General features: G+C 44.5%; 1 long non-coding RNA gene across 1 annotated transcript; it reads left to right on the forward strand.

Annotated features, from left to right (window-relative positions):
• Positions 1-318: 318 nt before the first annotated feature.
• LOC112548129 lies at positions 319-21423 on the forward strand. Its single transcript, XR_003091942.1, has 3 exons — positions 319-803; positions 3650-3756; positions 21175-21423. It is a non-coding gene; the product is annotated as an uncharacterized LOC112548129 (long non-coding RNA).
• Positions 21424-22649: the final 1226 nt, after the last annotated feature.

Genomic DNA, 22649 nt, shown 5'->3' on the forward strand with positions numbered 1-22649 from the left:
AAGATATCAGATTCACCCTATGTTCCTTAGGTTTTTTTGCTGACCATGATGGTTGACATTAAAAATTGACAGTTGCAGACTAAAAACATTTGCTTCATACAAAAGTATTATTTGGCATTCTCTACACTGTGGAAGCAAGCAACATTTTTTATAGTGGAATATAAATCAAGAAAAGTTAGTTATCAGCATACATTTTAGAATGAGAAACTATAATCCAGTGTTGTATCCTTGTTAATTTTGGGACAATTTCTGATTGACCCTGGGGACTCTGACAGATCATGAATTTCCACTCGGAATGTAGGGTTGTCAGTCTTCAATTTAAATTTTTTTTTTTTTTTTTTTTTTTAGTTTTAGTTTTTTAATTTTTTATTTAATTTTAGCTCCCCCACTATATTACAATTCCAAGGGACGGTGATAAAGAATGAACTGGGGGGGGAGCATTAAACATTAATGATCCTCTATTCACATGGAAGCTCCTTTGGACAAAGAGCTGCCTACCAACCAGGGTAAGTCAACTTTTCAAGTCTGATTTCTGAGGAAGAAACTGCACAACAGGTCATCTGATGACGTTTAACTGGTCATCTGACAAAGGGGATCTGAAATTATAAAAAGGCTTCTCGCAAGAGCTAAAAAAGAGAGAGGAAGAAGACGACTAGAAGCAGAAGTGAAAGAAGACTCCATGCTTTGGTGAAAAAGCCATGTACTGGAGAAAGTTGTGAAATTTATGCTAAGAAGAGTTTATTGTTGCCGGGACACCTTGAGGGTCTCTGATCTAAGGCCAAAGCAGCAGAGATGAAACTAAGGTAAGGAAAGGTGTGTAGGCATTCGTTATTTTGCTTCAATATGCATTATTTCCAATGTTAAGAAAAGTATAGTGCTATAAGTTTTTGGAACTTACAAAATCTAAATTGATTTGCATCTGTTGTCCCATGTCCTTAACAAAATGAACATCTAACTGGGAGAACAAGACAGGCTGGACAAATTCTTTCTTTCCCCACCCCAATAAAGGCAAAATTCAACCTTTGTTTTAAGGGCGGACTAGTGTATCTCATTAATGTCTAATGGAAGTCCATACACTTAAATCTATGTTCTTTTGAGCACTATTGCTCTTTTAATTGTGTTCCTTTTCCTAAGTTTCTTAAGTTTCCTTTAGGCTGCAAGTAGGAGAGGAACAGTGGAAGAAACCCTGGTCATATTCTGTTCATTCTCTATTTCAGCATCCACTGTTTGCCACTGTGTGACATGGGATACTAGGCAAAATGGATCTGTAGCCCAGTTAATAGGAGTTCTTATTTTCTTAACAGCAGAATAGAAAAGAATCTGCTCACAAAGTTGACCATGTGTCAGAAAAGAGAAAAATGAGGTCTAAATAATTGATAGCACATGGCTAGAATATTCACTGTACATGAGACCACCTCCTACTGTTTATCATCTCACACATCAGTGAAGTGACTGGAGATTTATCACTGCATGGAGATAACACAGAATGCTTTGGTAACCACACCACATGTGACCTATCATTGACATTAAGTCTGGAGGTAGTAAAGCCAAGAACTAATTGAGTGAAAGATGCCCTGTTTATCTTACCACAGGGAAAAAACTAGAGGGGCCTTTTGAAAAGGAAACAAAAAACAAAATCAAAGTAAAACAAGAAACACCTCACAGTTTTTTTTCTCTACTTTGTTCTGTCTTTTGCTGTGCCACTCCAAACCCCTTTCCCAGCCTGATCTGAAGCTCTGCTTTCTGTTATCTGCCATGTGCTCCCTGCCCAATCTGCTACCAGCCACTGTGCTGCCTGTCCCCTCCCTGGTCTCTGCCACATGCCACACACACAGGCTGCCCATGTCACTCATTGCAAACGTGCTGCAAGTTGGCCACCTGTCTTAAGACTTTAAACCAGGGATGGGCAATTATTTCGACTGGAGGGCTGCTTAAGGACTTGTCCCAATTTATGTGTGTTTGCATAGTGTATATAGAGGTAATTGCATAATAGCTCAAAATAAAGCCTTACTCTTGTATATGGCGGGGGGAGGATGTGGAAGTGTGTGGGGTCTGTGGGTCAGTGCGCCCCCCCACGCCATGTGCCCCTCCCCATGTGCACATCCCCTGCTGCTAGTAGCAGCAGCAGCAGCACCAGAAAGCAGTGCATGGTTCTGGCCAAGTCCCCAGACTGCTGGCACATGCCTTTGGACCAGACCGGGTTAGCTCCATGACAGCACATGGGGCTCATGGCACTGCAGGTGGGGACCACATGCCATTGGACTGGGCCAGCTCCATGCCTTCACATGGGGCTCCCAGCACTCCAGTAGGGAGCTGCACGTGGAGGAGACATGGAGCCCGCCCAATCTGATGGTGCACGACACCCCTCAGCTCCGGTCTGCACACCGTCAGGCTGGGCAGGCTCTGTGAGAATGAGACATTTCTAAGCCACAGAGAAGAAGCTAGGCAGGTTTGGAAAGGAAATGTTCTCTTATAAAGATGTCTGAAGAATTAAAGAGCTGGAAAATTGCCAAGTCAACAGATCTCAACTATGCAGCTTTGTCACAATGAACATGCATTTTTAACTGGACATTCTTTCCAGCTGAGACTTGTAGGAGGTTAAAGGTGTTTGGTGCCCAATGTTCATTACATTCGCCAAGGTTTTTAGAGCTTAAATCCCTTGGCTTCATTTGAACAAATCACAGCCTTAAAGCCAGAGGATGTCAAACCAAGGCATTTGGGAAATACAATTTGGCTTTGGAATAGGTAAACGCCTCTTCAGTGACAAGCAGGCCACTGAGAAATTACAATTTCCATGAGCTACAAGACAAAGCCAGCTATACAAACAGAGTAGTGCTGGAGTAATGGTTTAAAACAGGGGTCAGCAGCCCCCGCCATGCATGCTGAGCATGACATGCAAAGTCATTTTGCTCGGCACACCACCATCAGCCCAGGGTCTAAGCAGCTGCTGCCAGCCATGGAGCTCAGGGTGCTCCCAGCAAGCAGCTGGGAGGCTGCAAGCAGACTGGGCCCCATGGGCCGGCTGCAGCTGGGAGGCTGCACACAGCTGCTCCAGGCTCCAACATATCGGCACTCCAGCACCTTCCAAGGTAGACATTGTAGTTTTTTGGCACTATGGCCAAAAAACATTGCCTACCCCGGTCTAGAATATATACAAGAGGCAGGATTTTTGTGGGTGATACCTTTTAGTGGACCAACTGCATGGTTGGAATAGACTTAAACAAGCTTTCTAATATGCATTCTTCAGGTAGACTGTTTTTATTTTTTTTCTGCATCTGCTGTTTCCTCAGACCTGAAGAATGCATTACATTCAAAATTTTGTCTAAGTTTCTCAACCACACACTTTGTCCAATTAAAAAAAAATCACCCACAGAAATCTTTGCCTCTATGCAGAGCTCATTGTAGTTATTGTATAACAGCCATGCAAACTGCAGCCTGAAAAGTGTGTTAAATATTGTGCTTTGCAATAACAGCAATGTGCCTTCACAATCACAAGACCAGGTTGTAAATTCATTGTGGGTAAGGACTGAGAGTGTCTCAGCCATCCAGACCTGCACAGACTATCAGAATTCAATAATTAATACATATACCATTTATGGCATAACTTTTTAAATTATTATCAACTCAGCAGTACTTTTCCTTGCTTTAGGCAACTGAACATACTCCTTCCATTCTTCTTTACTGACACCTTTGAGCTCCTTGACTGGCATCTCTGCCTAGAGACCACCAGCATGCAATGGATCTTGATTGGGTCAGGTGAGCATATGATCCTGACCTTGATGAATTGGAAGCTTTTTCTGTACAACACCTACTACAGAGTCTGTTCCTTAGTGCTTTTGATCCACATCTCCCTTCAAGTATTATGAAGACTGGTTCCAGACTACTATTCCACCCCTCCAACTATCCAGCTTTGAGCCCTTCCACCTGACCATACATTTTGCATTTTCATAGATTCATAGATGTTGGGGTCAGAAGGGACCTCAATAGATCATCGAGTCCGACCCCCTGCATAGGCAGGAAAAAATGCTGAGGCGTGATTACACCCGGGTGGGGGAGAGCACCACCTCCCTTGGGAGCCCGTTTCAGACCTTGGCCACTCGAACTGTGAAGAAGTTCTTCCTAATGTCCAGTCTAAATCTGCTCTCTGCTAGCTTGTGGCTATTATTTCTTGTAACCCCCAGGGGCGCCTTGGTGAGTAAAGCCTCACCAATTCCCTTCTGTGCCCCCGTGATGAACTTATAGGCAGCCACAAGGTCGCCTCTCAACCTTCTCTTGCGGAGGCTGAAGAGGTTCAGGTGCCCTAGTCTCTTCTAGTAGGGCTTGGCCTGCAAGCCCTTAACCATACGTGTGGCCCTTCTCTGGACCCTCTCCAGGTTATCCACATCCCTCTTGAAGTGCGGCACCCAAAATTGCATGCAGTAGTCCAACTGCGGTCTGACCAGCGCCTGATAGAGGGGAAGTATCACCTCCTTGGTTCTGTTCGTGATGCATCTGCTGATGGTTTTCTATGGTTGTAAAAGGCAATCCTTATTACAGAATTTTTAGACATTGTTTCTATTACTGTGCAATAGCAAAGTGTGAGGTAGAGACTGGGAAGGGCGCTATAGTATGAATACAAGATTTCAGTACCAGTCTGTGTTGCATGGCTCAAAATGTTAGATGATCCAATATTTATGCTTCTTGGGAACATGCCAATATGCTGCTAGCTACCTATGCATTCCAGCATATTGGACAAACATCCACTTTGCCAGAGCATAATAAGAACATTTTTGTTCAGACAAAGCTAAATTTTGAGGTAGCTGCCAAATAGAACTCCACCGTCTGAATATCATCCAAAATACTTACTTACCAAATATGAGTATGGACAACATGAGAGACAGTGAAGAGGTTAATTTTGTAACAGAGTTATTTTGGATATCTAACAGACTGCAGAGCCTGATTATTCTTGCAGTTTTAGGAAAAAAAAATCCTATTTCAAAATTCATACCAAAATCTCAAAATGTTTCAGAGCAAGAAAGCCATGTGGGCTATTTATATATGAAGTCTTGCCATTCTGATATCGGACATATCCATTATTACAAAGTAGAGCTTTCTACCCTCAAATACATGACTCAGCTAAACAAAACAAAAAATACAGAAGAGAAACCCTTGGATCAAGTAATGATTGAGTCTGAAGCCTTGGAGGGTTTAGTTCAATCTTCAGGAGCATTTCAAGATCCCAGAGGCAGGCCAGCGTTTGATTATTTGTCTAGTCCTCATGAGACTTCTGACAACTGTTTGCACCACAGACTGACCTCTGGATCCAATACCTGTCAGTTTGTGTATTAAATCTTAAAACTAAAAGTTTGACTCCTTGCCATATTAAATTTCATGAGTGCAGTAAAGGATAATCCAAGTCACAGGCAAGTTACACTAAAAATTAGTTTCCAGAAGAACTGGAAAACTCTGGGAAGTCATTAAAAAACCCCAAAACACAAATTCCCTGACATGTTAGAGTATTTGGCAACTTCTTGACAGTGCAGCTTTCTATGTTACCTTCCCTTTGTTAGAGGGCAGATGAAACATGGTGAAAGAAACATCCTCTGCTCTGCTTCTCCCTTCACAAAATCTCCACATAGCCATAACAATTCATAAAGTAGCTGTCCCAATGAATCAAGAACCTTGGTTTGTTCCATCTCACTATACAGGCTACCTGTAAACTGGCCCCAAAGACCCTGGCATAGATCTAAATTGTAAATTAAGGAGTCCGGTAGGTAAGTTAAAGTAGAATTGAGAATTGAGAAACTGGATACCTTCAAGTCAGCAGGCCCTGACAATCTTCACCCCAGGGTACTCAAGGAGCTGGCGAGCATCATAGCCCAGCCTCTAGCACGGATCTTTGAAAACTCTTGGCGCCCTGGTGTAGTGCCCGAAGACTGGAAGAAGGCCAATGTGGTGCCTATCTTCAAGAAAGGGAGGAAAGTGGATCCGGCTAACTATAGGCCCATTAGCCTGACTTCTATCCCGGGGAAGATCTTAGAAAAGTTTATTAAAGAGGCCATCCTTAATGGACTGGCCGACGCCAACATCTTAAGGGATAGCCAGCACGGGTTTGTTGCAGTTAGGTCTTGCTTGACCAATCTCATTTCCTTCTACGACCAGGTGACCTATCACCTGGACAAGGGAGAAGAGATTGATATCATATATCTTGACTTCAAAAAAGCCTTCGATCCGGTTTCCCATGATCACCTCTTGGAGAAACTGGCCAATTGTCGCCTTGGGTCCTCCACGATCCACTGGCTGGAAAGTTGGCTCTGGGGTCGGACCCAGAGGGTAGTAATCGATGGAAGTCACTCATCGTGGTGTCCTGTGACCAGTGGGGTCCCCCAAGGCTCTGTCCTTGGACCCATACTGTCCAACATCTTCATTAATGATGTGGACACTGGAGTCAGAAGCGGACTGGCCAAGTTCGCTGATGAGATGACACCAACCTCTGGGGCAAAGCATCCACACCAGAAGACAGGCGGGCGATCCAGGCTGACCTGGACAGGCTCAGCAAGTGGGCGGACGAGAATCTGATGGTGTTCAACGCCGATAAATGCAAGGTTCTCCACCTTGGGAAAAAAAACCCGCAGCATCCTTATAGGCTCGGCAGTGCTATGTTGGCTAGCACTATGGAAGAAAGAGACTTGGGGGTCATCATTGACCACAAGATGAACATGAGCCTGCAATGCGATGCGGCGGCTAGTAAAGCGACCAAAACGCTGGCTTGCATCCATAGATGCTTCTCAAGCAAATCCCGGGACGTCATTCTCCCCCTGTACTCGGCCTTAGTGAGGCCGCAGCTGGAGTACTGTGTCCAGTTTTGGGCTCCACAATTCAAAAAGGATGTGGAGAAGCTTGAGAGAGTCCAGAGAAGAGCCACGCGCATGATCAGAGGTCAGGGAAGCAGACCCTACGATGACAGGCTGAGAGCCCTGGGGCTCTTTAGCCTGAAAAAGCGCAGGCTCAGGGGTGATCTGATGGCCACCTACAAGCTGCCACCGGAGGTGGTTCAAGCGCCTACATTGAACACCTTCAAGAGCAAACTGGATGCTTATCTTGCTGGGATCCTATGAACCCAGCTGACTTCCTGCCCTTTGGGCAGGGGGCTGGACTCGATGATCTTCCGAGGTCCCTTCCAGCCCTAATGCCTATGAAATCTATGAATTAACTCACACCCTCATTGAAGAAGGTATTGCAAGGGTGGGCCAAATGTGGCCCACAGGCAGGTACCAACCAATTAATTGCATCAGGCCCCGCCCGCAGCTGCCCCTGCTGCACTCTGCATGGGGCCAAGTCCCACCCAGGGCAGTGTGTGTTGCTCCCAGCCTCCCTTGCCAGCAGGCACAGTTTCTGAGCAGGGCTCCTGCTACTGCTGCCACCCAGGGAGCTGCTGGGCTCCCCCAGCCTCCAGTGACTCCTCCTGTCCCTGCTGCAGTGGTCCCAGCAGCAGGTAGGGAGGAAGAAGCTGAACCATCAAGGGGAGCAGGATGGGCTCTGCCTGCAGCTTGCTTTGGTCCTGCTTGTGCGGGCCAGAGGAGCATGTGGAGGGGGAGGCGTGAAGAAGTCTGGCTGCTCACAAAGCCCTGCAGGGCAGGCACAGGACAGGCAGGAGGAGGGAGCAGCAGCAGAAGTCAATGTACACTTGGTGTAGCCCCATCAGGCAGGCACATGAGATAGAAGCAACAGCAGCAGGAGCCAGTGCAGGCTCAGTTGCAGCCCTGCTGGGTAGGTGTGGGACGGAGACCAAGAGAGCTGGCGGTGCCAGACTCAGCTCCCTGCCCCACTCCCCTTTTGCAGGGGCTTCTGTTGCTGCCCATGGGCAGCAGCTGCTTTCCTGCCCTTGCAGCATGTTGGGAGCCAGGCAGGTAGTGCCAACCCCCTTCCCCCACCCTGCCTGCAGAGGGGCTGGACTAAGCCATATCACAAAGAGCGGGAAGGGGGGAAGTCCCCCATATGCACACACCCAACCTACCCACACTCACTATACCCAGCACACACACCCAACATTGTCCCGTACACCCCACACCGCAACCACATACCCCCACTATACCCACAGACACACCCCACAGCAATCCAGCACCCTTATACCTCCCCACAGATGCACCCACATCCCATCACACCTACACACACCCATCTCTTCCACACACCCCACACCCCAACCACACACCCCATGCCCCCACACACATCCACATATACACCCCATACACACCCTCCACACCTATCTTACCCCCCTACCATACCCACACATACACCCAGCAGCCCCCCACCCCCCAAACTACCTATCTCCAACCACACCCCCCCTCGCCTTACATACAACACAAGCAATTCCAGCCCCACAGGAGTACTCCTGGGCAAGGGAAGAGACTTCCAGTGGCAAAGGTCAGGGGTCACAAGACAGCAACCAGGGGACGGGCCACCCTTGAAGCCCTCAACGCCTTACCAAAACTCATTAAGCAGCCCTCCAGCTGAAATAGTTGCCTGCCCCTGAAGCAGAGTGATCCCTAAAACTGACATTATAACATCAAGTCTACAGGCGATATAGCAACAAAGTCCCTTTTTAAGCGTCTTGTGGACAACCTGTCAGTTCTCCACTCCACTCCAGGTTTTGGACTAGAGAAAGGCCAATGAATCATTAGCAGTGGCTACTGAAGAATTAAGTGAATCGAGTTCAGAATATTAGCAGAGTTTCTGCATTTCTATTTTAAAGGTGGGAAGGGCAGGGGGAAGAAACAGAAGTTAGTAGTTTTTCCATAAAGCCATGTTTCTGGGGAAAAAATGTTCTGTAAATGATACTAGATAGCCAAGGGGGAGTGTGAAGTAATCCAAAAGCTTCTGAGGTAGTTTGAAACCAGCATTAATTCCTTGGTTCAACAAATCCCAACACGTTCCAGGGCCAACAGATTAAATGACATCCTGTTTCAGCACGTACCGAAATGAGTGAATACTAGTGCAAATGCCACTTGTCAAGGCAGCAGGTAACTTTGCTATGATATTCCTGATTTTAAAGCCAAAAACAACATTTACAGGTTACTGATACTTTTTCAGTCTAAAAAACAAACAATTTAAAGCAGCAAGAAACTGAGAAAGGGCAAGATCTGGACAGGATCTGTACCTAGTTTCCAGAAGTAAACATTTCCCTGCTAACAGCCCCCTGATCAGAGATGGGAAGCAAAACCAAAACTAAAAACCCCTAGCTCATCCTGGTAGTATCCGACAGCTGCCATCTGTTTTCTTGAGGCTTTCTGGACAAAAAAAAAAAAGAGTAACCCTTTTGGTGGGATGGCCACACCAGCTTAAAAACCACTCCTACCCCTCCAACCAACTGTGTCACAGAAATTATAGGGGAAGACAACCCCTGCCCTCTTCCCCAAGAGACAGCTTTTTCCTCATTTAAGGGAGCAAACTCTATTCCTCCCCCAGAGCACCTTCTGTGGGGCATGGATTTCTTGTTCATATGGCAGATGGCTCTACCTTCCAACTGACTAGTGGGCCACAGCTGTCACTCCACCCTTCAAGCTTAAACCCCTCAGGTAGCCTCAACTGCCCTAACTCAGCAAGGGGTTTAATTTCTTCTGGAGGTGCAGCAATATATCCGTCCATATTGTAATCAGCACTGATAAAAGAAAAATTTACATTATCAGCAATTGGCTTTTTTGGTCCATGTGGCCGATAATGCCACCAATAAATGCCACATACATGCGTGCAGCTGCAGGGTGGCAGGGAGGGAAGTTCTAGGCCCCTGCAGTGAGAGGGAACGGGGCAAGGGCTGGGGCGGGCGCTGCCCAGCCGGAGTGTGACATGGCATAGGATGCAGCTGTGGACAGCTCATCGGGGGGGGTACAGCGGGGGATGGCGTGCTCCTGCTGCTGCACACACCTCCAGGGAAGGTATGGGGGGCATGTGCCCCCCAGATTTGTGTGTGGGGCAAGGGTGGGCTGCCTGCTGTGGGTTTGGAGGCTATGCTGGTCTCTTCCTTGTGGGGGCACTGGGACGGAGCTGCATTTGGGGCAGGCAAGAGCAAGGCTTGTGGCGGCAGCACAGGGAAGGAGGCTACAGCAAATTTTGGGGTGGCTGTAGCCCAACCTGTAACCCCCACTCCCAGCACCATCACACCCTCCCTCACTATGGGGGCCTTGATCTGCCCCCCAAGCCCCCTTCCTTCCCTCCAACTTACTGGTTTGATGCTGCTTTCCAAGTTTCTGGGCTGCATATCGACTATCAGATTGGTATCAGCCAATACAGCTGGTTAATAAATCAGCCATCGGTATTGGCCAAAAAAATAGTTATCTGTGCACCCCTAATTTTTTCCTGCTTGAGCACAGAACAAGGAACCTACATCTTGTCAAAATAACACTAGCCCAGAATTAACCTCACAAAATACATTTAAAAAAAAAGAAGATATTGTATACAGCCTGTTTTAGGAATACTATTATTATAGGGCCAACCATTTGCTAGAATTGTTCACATAAGACTAGAGAGAGCACCAACAGGTGCATAATTTTTGTTAATAGGGGTGCACCAAAAAAATTTTCTTAGCTGATACCAATAGCCAATTATTCACCAGGCATATGGGCTAATACTGATCCAATAACCAATTTACAGGAACGCAGGCAGGCAGCATGGAGAGTAGCACCCTGCAGGTAAATCTGTGGAGGGGAAGGGCTGTGGAGGGGCAGATCAAGGCCCCCATGGTGAGGGAAGGAGTGGGGCAGGTGCAGGGCAGTGAATGGGACTCTGGGGCCGGGGTAGGAAGTGGGACCGAGCTGCAGGCAGCTCATTAAGGGGATCCGCATCCCGGTACTTAAAAATGGTGGCAAAGGCACTTAAACTAAAGCTCACTGAATGCCTCCGCCATTTTTAAGTGCCGGGATGCTTTTAACTGGAGCAGGGCGAGGGTGGAAGTGGGCTGCCCACTATGGGTTCGGGGATCTTCACCCTACTGCCTTTGCCCTGGGAGCTGCATGCTGGCCACATCCCCTGCCCATCCAGCAGTGGGAGGCACAGTTCGCTGCCACCACTGCCACTCGATGGGCAGGGTATGTGGCATGGCCAGTGCGCAGCTCCCGAATTTTTAAGTGCCAAGACACTGATCCCCTGGAAAACCCGCTTGTGGTTCTGTCCCACTCCCTGCCCCAGCCCCAGCCCCTCCCTCACTGCAGAAGCCTCAATCTGCCCCCCTTCCTCCACGCCCCCAGTGTCTGGGGGTCCCAGCCAGAAGGCATATTATATTTATTAGTATGTTATTAGCGACACTGGCCAAAAAAAAGCCAATAATGTTAATTTTCCTTTTATCGGTGCCAATCTGATATGGCACCTATATATCAGTGCACTTCTATTTGTTAACACACCTTTTCCTTTTAAACCTACAGTAGATCAGCCCCTGTAGCATTTTAACATGTCAACACATCTCAAATTGTCCTTCTTTTATCAAGGTTTAGTGCTGCCACTGATCTAGGGCAGTGGTGCTCAACCTCTGGCCTGAGGAGCTGTCTCATCCAACCCACAGGGCTTCCCATAAGTCTAGAAATTTGGTGGGTGGGCAGGAAAGTGTTGGCAGTGCTATTTGCCACTGATTTTGCCACTCCCCTGCTACCAAATTTTGGGGCTCATGTGGAGCCCAATGGGCCAGATGACATAGCCTGCGTGCTAGATCACTGGTCCACGGCAGGGCCAGCATGCAAAGTCATTTTGTGGCCAGATCTGGTGTGTGGGATCAAGCCAGTGCGTGGGATCAATGTCGCATGCTGAATCTAGCCCATGAATGTGCACTTATCATAGACTCACAGAAAAGTGGGGCAGGAGGGGCCCTCCAGAAACCACCTGGTCCAGAGATGGGATCACCCCCACCCAAACCATCCTATACAAATCCACTGTCTAACCTATTAGCAAAACTACACAGTCAACCTGGACACAATCACAAGCCATAATACCCTAACCTGTTACAGGTAAAGCAGGGGGACAACAGCAGCCAATGTCCTGCCACTACAAGGGTTGTTAAATATGCTTGAGAGATCCAAGGAAAAGGACCACACTCCCCACTACAGAAGAAGGCAAAAATGCCTATACAGACCATACACCAAGCTGACTGTGGGGTAAAATTCCAAATATGGCAATCCATCAGACCCTAAAGCGAGGAACCTCCATGTTTAAGTCTCAGCAGTGGCACTGGCACACCCCAGTCAAAATCCCTGGTCTTGGCTGCAGCCAGCCTGCAATGCTTTTGAGGCATACATCCCAAAACCAGGCCATGGGGCTGGAAGGTTGAGCATCATTGATCTAGGGCATTTTACATTTAGCCTCAAGTAACCAGCATGATACAGTACAGCATTGCTGCTCATCACTGAGGTCAAAATTTAACCTTTTTGCAAAATCCACACAATTTCTATATGAAAAGATGTGGATACATATCAGCTGGCCAATTCAAACAAGTTTCCAAAAATGAAGAGATGCACCTCATGATGGGTGCTAGCTTTAGGAGTCCGAGAACCCAATCAAGCTCAAAAAAAAGTAGCCATGTTATTGCAAGACAGCCAAGAGTTCTGGCATGAAGACAGTACAAAAGCATTGTGGCAATAAGAGCAGCCTACCTGGCATTTAAGGCTTACAATTTTTTTTTGCTGAAGAACTGCTTCTTTGACGCTTGCAGGTAGTGAAGGTTGACAGGCAAACCTAGTTATTCACTTCTCTTCCCACCCCCAGCTTGCTCTGTCTACTCTGTACCCTGGGAAGACTATATACTCGGCAGGCAGGAACTGTGATTTTTTGTACTATATCAACTACAAAGGCTGTGGATAAGTAATTGAGAGATTCAAACTGCTCCTGGAAACAAATGGGGAGTCAGCTACTAGCCAGGTTCCCTCCTTCTCAGAACATAATTTTTCTTCTTCAAGGCATGTATATGAGGGAAATTTTCTTCACAGATCCAGATTTTAGTCTTAAGAGTAAGAGCAAAACCCCAGGAGAAGTAATGTTAAAGGTAGGACAGGTAACAATGCAAATTCTTTGAAATGATACTTTGTATCTTTCATTTCTCCTTCCATCATAGAATATATGTAACCCAGTTTAACTCAGAATCCATTATTTTTTTGCCTTCTACAGCCCAGTATTTATTTAATGTTTATTTTTTAATTGAACCAGTAACAGAATCTGCTTAAAATTTTCATGACTACATCCAGCATGAGGACTCCAAATAGTAGAGTTAAAAAATGCTATAAATTTAAACACTCTTTTGAAGATACTTGTATAATCCTTCCAGGGCTGGAGAGAACAGATGATTCAACCATATGGCCAAGTTCCATTAACACTGTCTTGCAATCATAAAATATGATGTAATGCAGGGTGGTCCCTAGAGAATGAAAGGCGTTAGACATATATGACATGTACAAGTGTTCCCTAACCCATCTGGCTCGCCATTTAAAAAGATATTACACAAGTAAGGCTTTTGAGTTTAAAAAAATATACATATATCCAAAATGCTCTTAATTCTTTTGAGAGAGAAATGCAACAGAAATAAGCAATGTTCTTTAAAAATTAATGCTTCTTTGCATTTCAGTATAACTACCAAAAGTACTACTTGATAAGTATGTATATAAACCATAAAATGCTAATTTGTTAGGCTTTTACATAATAGTGAATCTTTAAATTATATCACCTTTCAAAAATATGTAAAACCTAGAGTTTATTGTTTTGCTTTTAACCAATGAGCTATATACCATATAAACAGATCGCTGAATGTTTTTAATTTTTTAAGTTTTAAGTTCTTCAATCAAAATAAGTTACAACAGAAGAAAGGAAAGTTGACTACGGTTTACATGAGATTCAGCAAATCTACATTTAGTATTGTGGAAATACAATCAGCTTCCCCTACTACCACAAGTCTTGCTCCTGTTAAAATTAATGTATATACAATGTTTTGTTCTAGCCAAGTTTAGAGCGTACGTCAGACTCGCTTCTGTTCAACGAACCATTTTTTAAAACAGTAAAATATCCTAAACAAAAACTTCAAATGTTTTTACAATATAATATCCTTGACAAATCTAATATTTTAAATGTGTTTGGAAAAAGTCATTTAAACTTTCCTGTCAGAGACCCACATTCAAAGCTTTGTGCTTCCCCAATATAGCAAAAGCACTTCAGAAAGCAGAGAATGTCATTTCCTGCAATACTGTTATGATGTTTGATTTGGGAGAGAAACTGGAGCTGTCAGCTCTGGCAGGTAAAACGATTCTTAGTTCATTAAACAGTCAGATATACAGAACAGTCAACTTTTGCAGCTCAGGGAGGAAAATATTTTAAGATGACATGGAATGAACAGCATTGGATGCCATCACTCAGTAAGTATATTCAGAGTTATAAGTATGCTCGCCAGTATATTTGGGGTTCCATCTTAAAAAAAAAAAAAAAAGAAGAGTCATGCACAGATGTGCTCCATTCATGGTTTTAACTAAACAGCCATAGTCTCAAGGATTTCCTTAGCAACTTTTCTTTTCATTGCAAATAGCTTAATCCATCCATATCCAACACAGACTCTGGGGAAAAACAACTCTCAATACAGTAAGAGAATCCACAGAAAAGTAAGCTTAGGGTGGTTTAGGCAAGCAGCCATAGATTTAATTTCTTTCAGGAGCAAACCATGAAAAGCTTAAGTCATTTGAGACTTCCCTAAATCATGAAAAAGTATCACCCTATTGCATTATCTTTTATTCAAGCAGTGCCTAGAGACCCTAACAGAGATCTGGGCTGTCATGTGAGGTGCTCTAAGAACTCCAATTGGAAGACTCTGCTCCAAAGAGCTTCCATTCTCCGCAGACAAAGGATGGAAGGAGCAGCAGAGGCACAGAGAAACAATTTGCGCTTTGTCACACAGCAGAACAGTAGTTGAGCCGGGAAGAGGAATCAGGAGATCTGTGTTCCAATCCCATAGTGCCTGAACCATTGGGATGAACTCAGGCAGATACCTGCAATACTTGAGCGACTCCACAGTCTTGCCAACACATGATAATCATCTTTTGGTGAAGAGCCTCACCTGGTAAAATCAGAAGTCTAGTCTGAATGGAGGGTATTGCCCAGGCTTTTGGGCCATGAGTTGAACAGCTGGAACTAAGGGTGGAAGATGCACCTTTAGACTTGAGACAGACTGCAACTGTCAACTAGGATAGGATGCAGCTGCAGTTGACTCTACTCATAAGAGTAAAAGTCTCTAATAAGAGAACTTTGTAGCACAGGCTGGCTAGTTACATAGATGGGCCTTTTCTTAAATCAGTATGAGCTGCCTTTTTGAAAACCAAGGATCTTAACTGCATGCCTAAATATGGATTTGAAAAAGAGACTTCTAAGACCTTAGCATAACAATTTATAAATTATTTTAAAACTCACGTAATGTTAATTACAAGATGTCCATTTTTGTTATGCTTTTAAAACCTGTAGTGCATTCAGAAATCAAGGGCTTTTGGAAAAATCCACACAACTTACTTTATAACAGCCTTGCAATTACTTCAGATAAATTCACTTTTTAAAATCTTGGCCTTGCATTTTGTTTGTACAAAGACTTAACAAATGCTATGAAAGTGAGATTTACTGCAGCCTATTGTTTTAGCAGAAATGAATCCTATTAACAGTGTTCACTACAGTAATATTAATTCCATAAACAGATGGCTATGCTGAAGTGTAAACAGAAAAGTCCTCCATAACCTCTATGGAAAGCATTGCCATCCACTTGAAAAGTAACGAACTCTTGAGCATCTACAAACAACCCTCTGATATGCTGAGGATTGTGCACTGGAAACTGTTTTATTGCAAGACAAGAAGGTTTTGACACATGCTCCACAAAGTCACTGTAAATTAAGCCTCAGTACTGCAGCTGTCCAAGCTTTCTTAGCAATCGCTGACAACACATTGCCTCAAGCCGCTGACTGCCTGCCCAGCTATTGAAGTGGTTTTACTATGTTCCCCTTTGCAAAATAAGTCTATGTCCATTGTGCACTAGCCTCTCATTTCCCTTAAGTGCTAGCACCCACTGACTAAACCACTGCAAAGGGGAGTAGTGAAGAGGGTGCTACAACATATAAACACTGTGTCATGGCTTAATCATCACTGGAAGTGGATTGTGGCATTTGCACTGTAGTAAACACACTTGTGTTGGTTTTGTCCTCCTGCATGTCCTTTTAAAAGTTTAAAAAATGATGCTGTCCAGTCAGATGTCTCAAAAACACAGCATCACACTGAGGTTTTGATAGGATTATTACACAATCTGTGAACAAAGTTTTGGGGTAACATGTAACAGCATGGATAATTAATTTGCATTTCCTTAGTTCTGATTTATTTTATAATGTGCCATTTATTTGTTTTTTTACATTTAAGAGGTTTCCCAAACAGTTAACATCAAACCGGAAAACTGGCTGTCATCCACTTTCCTCTTCAGTCTGACTATGCTTTATCATCTCATTCCATACATCCTGACACTATACTTCTGTTTATTTCAAGTCAGAAATATAAATAGTGTATTCTGCTGTTTATGACCCCTACCCCAGTATCCATGTGTAACAAAAACATCCTTGTACATACAGAAGCTCACTTCTGGAGATCTGCTATCATGCATCATATCTGACTTCTAAGATATAAAAATTCTTATTTTGTGTCCACAACATTCCTATGTTAATCTATGAATAAAGCAGCACCGAATATTTTAGACTTCATAATTTAGTTGGCTGCCCATTCATCCCTCCCTCCCTCTAGAGTAGGTCAATGCCACTCAAGTTGTCCAAGGGGCAAAAGAATAAATAAATAAATAAATTAGGGAGTTGCACAAAAGTATTTATTCTCTGCCCCAAGCACTGAACATTTCTCTTCTTCCATGCTCCCAGCCTCTTTTGGCCCAGAAGCTCAGGATTAAACTCTGATCCCTTTCCTCGGAACTATGGAAACAACATCATATGGTCTGTCGTTAAATCTAAATAATTTATTGTTGTACAGGGAGTGAGCTAATTACTTGTGCCTAATCAAAAGTGGTGCATTTCTTCCTCTTACACTGGTGCAATTGCTCCCACCATTTGTTTTAGACAGAGCTATTGAGTTATGCCAGTAAAAGCCTGGTTACCTAGGCGACCACTCCCATCTGGCTCTGGCAGAGCTCACAAAGATATATTTTACCCCACGTTGTATTTCCTTCAGTTTGATCGATTCAGTCAAGTTCTGTGTGCTTCAGCAAACATTTGGCCTCGCATGGCAATGGTCACTGCAGCAGCACTACAATTGCCACCTCCATTACTTTCCAATCCATCAAGGGTTGCAACACTGAGGGCAAGGGAAAAAAAAAATAAAAGGAGTACCCAAGAGAGTCTGGCAGGAAAAAAAATGTACAAAAACTACATTCCAATAAGGACCTGCTCACACATCTTAAGTTGAAACATCTTTTTGATTGGGGTGACTCTACTATTCCACTGATTAAAAAGACTAAATAAGATGGTAAGCAGATTCAACTGGGGGAAAAATGGTGCTTAGTTTAATGGTGAAAAAAGCTGGAAGAGAATGAGTGTATTTAGGGACAAATGCTGGAATTAATGCTAATATTTATTTTAGAAAAGGTAGTGAAGCAAGCCATTTGATTTTGTCCTTTCAAAACTGAATCCTCAGTGCAACTAATTTCACATCCAAGACTATTAAGTGGAGTCCTGAAATTCCAGTGGCAGGACATAGACAGAAATACGAAGTTGAACAATTAAAAATATTTATCTATAAGCAATGTTTAGGTCTATTCTTATACACATAATTTAAGAATGTCTGTAGGAGTAAGAGAAGATGGGAGGAGTTTCTTGAACGAGAGTTAAGAAGATAAAAGGTCTCTCCTAAGCCCATGCAGCGCCTCAGGCTAGCAATTTCAGGAGCCAACAGCACGTAGCTAACTAAATATTATCTAGAGTCTTTGACTCCCCAGGAAATGACCACATTCACATACCCATTCATAGCTGCCTTGCCTCTATGAGCGAGTCTGGAGGGAGGCTCTAAGGTCACACCTCTGGATTTGTTGTGGCAAGACACTTTCAGTGGCTCGACCACTGCATACGCATCACGGCAGCTAGCAACATTTTTTAAAGCACTCTGAAAGTTAATTTCTCTACAGAAACAGGTGGGGACGAAAGGAGATTTTTATACTCAAGCAACATAAAGCACTTTCATGTGCACATTTATTAAGCGTAATTATTCAAAGTTGCCATGGTAAAGTTCAGCATATCGTTCATTAAATATTGGCTATGTAAATCCTTGCACATTTCCAAGCTGCAGCTGAATAACCAGCAGTCACAAGGTCAGAAGCCAGAAGCTGTTCAGGACGTAAAGGGGCAATTATCTGAAAGTCACAGTGTGGGCATTTAGAACTGTGCGCTGCTTTATTCTCGCAGTTACTTACCCAATTCCGAGCATTTCTGCTGAACAGCACAGAGCTGATCAAATGCAGATTTTGCCTCTTCTTACAGTATTTCTTCTGTTAGGCCATTCATGATTCAAAACATACTAAATACTTTCCCCACCCCCACTTCTTAAGCAGTGGAATCCTTGCAACCACTTTTCTTTTTTTTACAGCCAGGAGCAAATTCCATCACAGTCAGACTCTAGGAGCACAGCCGGCCATGCTGTATTACTTTAGTACTGTACATTGTATTACCAAACAAACCTTGTACATCCTCTGAACAGGCACAGGGCCCTGGCTGTGTAGGTGGCAGGCAAGCCATCCTTCCCTCCCATTTCTCAAAGGCTTGTGGACAGTATTCCGAGAATCTATGTAGTGGTTAAAAGATATGTGCTGGCTCTAGCGCCCCAACACCATAAGACATTGGCAGCTCTAGACTAGTGGGGCTCAACCTTCCTGCTCCACAGGCCAGATGAGTGGTGAGAGGCCAGTCCACAGACAAGGCCCCACAGCAGGGTCAGTCAATAGGCCTGATCCAGTGGGGGGCTGTTGCACAGGGCTGGGCTGCTGGTGCAACCCCACATGCTGGATCCAGCTGCAGCCCAATCATATGCACCAGCCCAGCTCCACGTGCCAGATCCGGCCACAGCCCAACCCTGTGCACCGGTGCCACCCAGCCTACAGGGGTCCACACAAGTCTGGAAATTTTGTGGTGGACCAGTGGCAGCATTAATTGTTGTGGCTTTGAAAGATGTGACAATTAACGCTGCCACCACTTTCTTGCTGCCAAATTTCTGGACCCATGGGGAGCCCTGCAGGCTGGATGACATGGACCCCAGGTTAAAGGCTGAGTACTACTGGTCTAGACGTATTAATACCAAAGCAGAACCCCCTCCACAAGGTTAAAATCCCAGCTTTGAAATCAAAGTAGCAGCTGTTTCAGCAAATCCACTGTAGCCTGTTGCATTCTGCTTGTTTCCAGCAGGGCCAACTGCAAAGAATTGCCTGAGGAGCCATCAGGCCAACTATTTTGCCCTTTCCATGGAAAGAAGCAATCTATGCCTTAGCTTTCACAGCAGACTTCACCTAAGACACCAAACCTTGATATCCCATTCTACAAACTGCTCTTCTTGGAAGAACAGACAACAAAACAGTGAGATGCATATACAGCAAAAGGAGCAGAAAGCAAAATAAAAGGCAACGCACTACATTTTGTACACGGGTGTTAGGACCTTAAAGGGTCAGAAGAAAGAGGCAATTAGGGGAGGGGGAACCTCATTTTACAAGTATAACTGAAATGCAAAGCAAGGCAGAAAATTAGTTAGCCCTGTCATTTATACAGACTACTGGCCCATGTTTTGTCTCACTCACAGTGGGCACACATTTCCCATTGTGTCAATTCAACCAAAGCCACATACACATATCCAAGATGGAACTTGGCTTATGGATCAGTTCCAACGTCTCAAAGATGTCCTGCCCAAGAGAAGAAAGACTGCCAGCCTGGAAATCTGTTCTGCTCTTAATTTGCTCTACTGGAGCTGCTCTAAAGAACACACAGGTTGAGAGGAAAAAACATGCATTCCTTGTATTTTTTGGTGGATTCTTGTTTACATTTTCCCCAATGAAAAATAGACCTTTCACCTCTGTTGAAAGTACACGGCTGTTGAAAATTAGAAGGTCTAAATTGCAGAATGGACCATTATAATTCAATGCATGCTGCTTTGGTGGAGGAAAAGCATGTTTTTGCAATAGTTTCATTATGGGTCAGGAATGTAAAGCAGAGTTCAGATTTCAGTTGAAAATGGGAACCAGAGCTTATTATTTCAAACTCTACTTAGTTGTATCCTAATGAGGGAAGAGACGTCTGTGTATTACAGCTTTATTACTCTGGAAAAGGCTCTTCAGAAAAGCAGCCATCTGGCTTCTTTTAGTGCACCCATATTTTACAAAAGGCAGAATTACACATTACAGAACAGAATCCTGCTTTGCCCCACAATGCAGTGAGATGCCCATTTTTGTTTTTCTTGCTTTGTTTTTATAACTTACTCTCCTGCCCAAATGTCTGTGTTTTCAGAAGTTACTGAATGCAGATTCATATCAGAATGAGTTCATAGATAACCAGTCTGAAATGGTTTAGTGTTTACCAGCCCTACTACATTACAGAACTACACCATTGCAGCTTGCACCAGTGTGTTCAAATCACTTTGAATAGGAACATCCTGCACTGTTTAAGTGAAAACATCACACCTCTGCACTGAATTTCCTATAACAGTGGACCAAACTGTTTCAGTACGGCTTCCTGAAGGACGTACAGAATACCTACTGTCACCTGTTTATGGGATTGGTTTGTTCCATTGCATGCTTTGAACCATTCTTCCCTGCACTGGGTCCAGGGACTGTACTTCCTTGTACCGAGTCCTACTGTAAGGAAGAGAGAACATCTCGATGGTATTATTATACATGCTATGATGGAGCATCATCAGCTTTCTACTGTGCCAGTCAGGCTAGACTGCTTTGGATAAGTATGTTCATTTGTGATATACAAGGTGTAAAAAAAAAAACAACAACCCCAAAACAAAAACAGATGGCCTCCTTCCCCATATTTTCCTTGTATTCAAAAATGGAAAAGATGAGCATTTGTATGTGTACCATCTAACCACTGGCTGCACTTCAGGAAAGCCCTTATGGAAGGAAACTTTTAGATGACTTTGAATCCAGTATCTTCATGTTTTTTGTTGGTCTGGTAGGTCGGAGAGAAGAAAAACCGGACAGAGAAGACACCAACTAGACACAACGTGAAGGGCCTGATCTACACAATGTGAACCCTGATCTACACATAGCTGATAGACTAGCATCCTAAAAGGTAACAGACTTTGTGTTCTCCAGTATCACTGAGGTGTGAACGAGCATTGTGCAATTAGAGCAGTTTTAATACGTTATTTCTTGTCCAAACTCGCAATACCAAAGAATCAAGAAACATGGTGAAAGACACAACATTAAAAATGTCTCCGATCTTTGAATAAGTAATTTTATAGATGTGCTAGATAGAATTAATGTAATGCCAATACATTTGATGTGTCCAAGCCTACAGTACTTTTATTAGAAGTGGCAAATGAAGGTGTTTAATGCATTCCCTAGTTATATGTACATAGGATTCCCAGCCATGAATCATGACCCTGTTTTCTTACATGCTGTACAAATGATTTTCCCTAGAGAAACCTTAAACACTGATTTTGGACACAGCACCCAGCAGGGGAGAACAGGGTGGCCCAACTTCTGAATAGCAGGGAGCTGCATGCTGCACAGACCAAAGACCTGGGGGCTGCATGCGATGTGGGCAAGTGGGCTCCTGCCTAGCCCCCGCATTGCTGTGCACAGTGTGGGCAGCCCAGTGCCCACCCCCCAGGTATAACTGCTGTGTGGGCTGCCCAATGTATTCCCCAGCCACTCACATGCCTGGCTGCCCCCAGAATTGTGTGGGCTGTCCCTTGGCCCCCCAGCATAGGCACCCCAGCTCCCCTTCACCACACACACGGCACCCACCCCTGTTCCTCCCCGTCCCCCCGTACCACCTACCTACAGTGTGAACAACCCAGCTCCTTTCTTTGCCACACATGCAACTCAGGCACTCCAACAGCCTGCTCCTGGCTGCAGCGGTAGGTAGTAATGGGGGTGTGGGAAGGAGATGAAAGTAGAGAGCAGTGGCTGGGCAGGAGCTTGTGGGCCACACACCAAACCTTCAGGTGCCACATGCAGCCCTGCGAGCAACCACTTGGACAGCCCTGGAGTAGAAAATGGTTTTGAACAAAAACTCTATTAGGTATTCTTGTCAAGTAAGTATGACTCAGGGGCAGGCTTTGGTCCCATCTATTTTGCAAGATGGAAATGTGCTTTAACAAGGTCTCCTAACAAATTAATGTACCAAAGAAAGAATCCATGTTTCTGCTCCCGAAGATTCATAAATTGTAAGATTACCAGGATGGCTAGGTTTAGAACAAGGCTCAATTAGGCAGTTTCCCATTAGCAGAAACAGTAAGGACAGACAAATGAAAAAAGGAGGCCTAGAGAGTTAGAAGTACCTATGGAGAACAGTACTGGGGGCCCAGTGTCTAGCTGTTCCATCACAGACAAAAAATAACAAGCAGTACAGGAGACCCATGTGGCTACCCAAGGAGTTTCTTAGCTATGTAAAAAGAGATGCATGTACAAGCAATAGAGGGAA

Source organism: Alligator sinensis, unplaced genomic scaffold, assembly GCF_000455745.1.
Source record: "Alligator sinensis unplaced genomic scaffold, ASM45574v1 scaffold536_1, whole genome shotgun sequence".
Lineage (NCBI taxonomy): Eukaryota > Metazoa > Chordata > Crocodylia > Alligatoridae > Alligator > Alligator sinensis.